Source organism: Trifolium pratense, linkage group LG4 (assembly GCF_020283565.1).
Source record: "Trifolium pratense cultivar HEN17-A07 linkage group LG4, ARS_RC_1.1, whole genome shotgun sequence".
In the NCBI taxonomy this organism is placed as follows: Eukaryota; Viridiplantae; Streptophyta; class Magnoliopsida; order Fabales; family Fabaceae; genus Trifolium; species Trifolium pratense.
Window position 1 is genome coordinate 6639866 of NC_060062.1, and position 5140 is coordinate 6645005.

Consider the following 5140-nt stretch of genomic DNA (forward strand, 5'->3'; position numbering starts at 1 on the left):
TTATTTTAGTCCTTATATTTTTCAAATATGTAAATTGTTGGTTCCTATTTTTCAACATTCTATAATGGTCCAAAACTTTTAAAATTTATAAAAATAGACCAAAAAAATTTAACAGCGAAGAATTTTATTACTCTATCTAAAAAAATGAAGAAAGGAAGAAAACTCAATTGAAGAATTTGCCTAAATTTTTTAATTATATCATTCAATTTCAAATGCACTCTAGAGTTTTTAATTTTTTGACTCAGTAATTTCCTAAAGTTAATTTCGAATTTGTTAAGAGTTTCGCATCGAATGAGATAGAGTCTAAAGTTGTGTTCATAAGTGGTGAGAAGTATGTCTTCATCTTAAAACACGTTTTGTACAAGTTGAGTTGGACCCAACTAATTTTTTTAAATAGTATGAGAGCTTTCCAAGATTCGTTAGGCCATCAACATCACCGCATTCAGGTCACACTCCTGATATTCGATTGTGGGTTGTGAGGATGTGTTAAGAGTTCCTATTTAATTAAATATGATATAATTAAAATGTGTTTATAAGTGGTAATAAGTCATCATCTTATAATCCAATTATATAAAAATTGAGTTAGGTTCAATATAAATTATAAAAAATATATATAATTTACAGATTAAGTTATATAATTAAATAAAAATATGTGCTACATAATAGTATTGAAATATAATGATTAAAATATTGAAACATATTATCCTCCATTTCTAGTGTCTAGATACCCAGTAGTGATTGGTGAGAGCATCATTGAAGAATAAAAATAATGAAGCAGTTAGAATCTTGATGATCATAGCTGGCAAGTATTACTATATATTCTTCCGTCCCTAAAAATGAGGTAAAGAATTTTGATGTATTTAGTTAAAGATTTAAAATAAATATATTCATTTTTGTTGATCACTTTTTGCTTATATTTTGGGACGGGTGAGTATAAAGTATATAATTTTATATGCTTTTATAAATTAAAGAATATATAAAAACAAACATTTGCAAGCAAGCAGGAGCAATTACCTTTGAAATGAACATAGACAACTCAAAAGGGTCCCTTTTGCTCCCTAACCACGTCAAAGACAATTTTGTTTTTTTTTTTTTTCATTTAACAAAAGTACGTAATTTTATATAGATCAATAATTGCATGCATAATTATGTTTATCACTTTCTTTTATAATGTGTTTATATCTTTATGCTTAAACTCTGTCAAGAAAATAAAATAAAAGAACTTGTACTAATTAAACATATATGTGTGGATGCAACAAATGTATGTAACTATATATATGTCTAAATTTTATATAGAATTGTTGTAATTAAATATATATTTATTTACTTTTCTTTAATGAAATACGTATATTTATTTATAACTTTATTCATGTGTTAATGATGAAGTTTTATTCTTCGAATCATAGTTCGATAATAGTTATATGCAAAAGAAAAGGTCTAGAACAATATTTTCATAAATAAAGGTCTAGAACACCATCATTTTCATGATCAATGTTGGTATGTCATGTGGTAGTTTTTTTTTTAATGTTAGTCATGTGGTAGTAATCTTAATTATTGATTCACTTTTTTTCTCTTTCTTCTTATTTTTTTTTTACTCTTTATGATTTATCAAACTTTAAATTAAGAAAATTAGAAATAACATGAGAGAGAAAATTGAAAAGAATCCAAATTTGTGCAAACATAATTATATTTTAGATGCACTTGCTGTTTTTTCACTCACTCACCGCATGAGATCCATGATACTCGACCTGGATCCTCTGCAGCGGCAAATATCTGCTGCAATGCCTGCTGCTAAATCAACATCATTTGATTGATCATGCGGCTTGAAATAGAAGGCACAAATAACATTGATTGTGCGGTGGATACAGGTTAACTAAATCACATATTTCCTACAGACTTTGTGCGTCTTCTCCGCAGCGGCGGTGTCGACGTCATGCAATCTCATCTGTTGCGGAGAAGAGGAGGGCGGCTGCAGTGAGCAGTGGAGCTTGGGCAACACAGTGCAGAACTGTGGTGTCACCGGCATCGGGAGGCAACTTTCATCTCAGTGGTGGAACCGTCTCTTCAACAATCTTCTCAAAAAATCAGAGAAATTGATTTGTTCATCGTTGTTTTTCAATTGTTTGATTACACGACACCCATTTTTCTTCTAATTCTAAACTAAAAATTTCAAGGTAGAAATTTGTTAAATTAAAGATAAACCTGAGTAACGAACACTCACTTCAATATCATTCCTTTGTTTAGATCTTGCAAAAGCATTAAGGGATTAATCTAATTTTGTTGGAGAGTATACAGTATTAATGAATTCTCCCTCTTCTCCATGTAATTTTGAGTTAATTATAATTCATTGAATTGTATTTCTATTTGAGTTAATTCTATTGGGGTAAAAGCTGAGAAATTGATTTTTACAAACATGAGAGACTCTTTGATCGATTAATTATTTATTTGAGTCATGTTCATCTTGGGGATTAAACCAGAAGATATATGTTGTGAAACGAATGATTTTGTGTCTTTTATTTCAAGCCGTCGGATCAATCAGATAGTCCAAATTTAGCAGCAGACATTGCAGCAGATATTTGCCGCAGCCGAAGATCCATTTCCCATGACACTCGCCCATGCTAGAAGGCGTCTCATCTCCATCGAAAAAATTATATTACCCATAAGATAGGTTTTTTTTTTTTTGACAAAATATAAGATAGATTAATTGAATCTTCACTTCTTGGGGGTGAATTTTTCTAGTCTAGCCTCCAATTACCAAAATTCAGAACCCTCTCAAAACTTAAGAAGACAAATTTCCACGCATGTCACCTAGGCAAGCTAGGTTTTTAATTTTGAAACTTTGCCACGTCAGAGGTTGCCTAGGCGACCTACCAAGCGACTGAGACAAAAATGATGTCTTTCAAACATTATTTGGCTCGTCTTTACGAGCTTCCAATTAATCGGCCATGATAGAACTTTGCTACTTTTGAGAGATTCTAATTCATTTAGACGATCAGAAGGATAAGTGGGACAAGAGACGAGTATATACTCCCTCCGTCCCAAAAAGAATGACCCATTTTGAATATATGCACTATTCATATATATTGTTTTGACCATATTTTTCTACTAATAAATAAAAATAAATATTAACATATAAGATGTTGTTAGATTCGTCTCGATGAGTATTTTCAAAATATCAATTTTTTATAATTTTTACTATTATACAATTAAAGATATTAGTCGTCAAAGTTATGCAATGGCATGCGTGTTTCGGTCAACTGGGTCATTCTTTTTGGGACGGAGGGAGTATAGTCTTTTGTTTATTTTGAACTCTTTTAGCGATCAATAAAAATTAAGCACTAAAATTTGATACTATTATTTTTTATACTTTAAAGTGAATGATTGACATGTTTGAATTCTCAGGTTGATTGAAATTGAAATTAAATTATATATTTTTCATTTTTAAGAATCAAATGGGTAGACGGTATATTGCTTTATTGGTTTAGTGTTTGTATATAAAAGTGATCAAAAGTTATGATGTCCATTAGACCATTGCTTGGTATGATTTTCTGAAAATAATTATTAGCATTTTAGAATACAGACAAGGAAAATATAACATGAAAAACGTGTGAAATTAACTAAAACAAATTTTAGTAATTTTGTTTTTGTGCTTAAGCCTCCACTAGTACTGTACGATTTTTGAATGGGATATTTTTAAAAGCGACATGAGTATATATATATTTGTTTAAATTTTTTTTTTAATCATTTTCTCCCATTAGTTGGAAAAAAGTTAAACATGTCAAAAATGGTATGATGGATAATGATGCTAACACCAAGTGGCATTTATTTATTCTTAATAAAATTTGGCTCACTAAATTTTTTAATTAAGTGGATCCACTAAGTAATGACATTTAACTTTAGTAGTGTTCCATTTTAAAGGAAACAAAGTAACGACAAAATATGAGGATGAGGTTAAACAAGTCATCAAACAAATTAAGCACCACTCTTGAGACTTTAAAGGATTTTTATTTATGTATATTTGAAAAAGATGATATTTCAAATTTAGTATTGTGGAGAACGACGTTACAGCCATCAATATAGCACTTTTTGTACCACATTTGGACCATTTGGTGAATGGTTATATTCATGCATCATGGTTAAGATATTTTTTTTCCATTGCCATTAATATTGTGATAATATGTATATTTTAAATTTTCAGTAAATTTCAAAATATATTTTATATCATAATTTTAATTAGTAAATGAAATTAAAATTATATTGTAAATATCTTTTTAAAAAATAAATTGGAGAAAGGAGTATATTTATTATTTACCAACGGTATCTTGTACTAATAGTGATTTTACAAATGTCTTGAGTAATTTTATTATGTCCCTTGTACTCGTTATAATTCATTTTTTTCTTATAAAAAAAAAATCAAAATCAAACTATCATAATTTTCCGAAAAAAAAAAAACTAATTTTATCATTAACTGTTAAGTGGATTATCATGTTTCAACATTAAATGCAACATGGCAACAACTAATTTTTGAACAATTAGTAATGAAAAAAATAAAACTATTTCTTGACAAAAAAAATTATTTTTTGAACAAATGTAACGCGCCCACTATTTGAAGAGAAGCATATCGCTGCTGGCCATGGACCTGACGACCGCGGATGACGAATTCGCCCTAATTGTGGAGAGGAAACCATGATGACCTTGTCTTCTATGACGTCTAGGTAATATGAAGCTTTCGAATGAAGCTTTGATGTCGAATGATGTGTGGCCCGAGAATAGTTTTACTAGAGTCCACGGTGGGCGCCAAATGTTCTCACTAAGGTTCTTGAGACCTGACCGGTGATATTTTTATTATGCCTCGACGGGGAAGGTCACTGGTCATACGCATCCCTAAACAATTAGAGAATCAGAGCCACGTAGTTCTCTTGGTGACTGGCGGTTATGGGTGTATTCAATGAGTATCAAGCTAGCTGGAAGCTAGCACTTATATTAGATTTTATTAGTAATGTGGTGAAAAAAGAACATGTCCTCTCAACTGTTGTTATATCCATATATTGAAAGAGAGTAAGGTGGAGTAGTGGGTGAGATAGTGGAGAGAGCCCTAGAGAGGATGTAGGGAAGTTGGAGATCATGGAGAGGAAGTGAT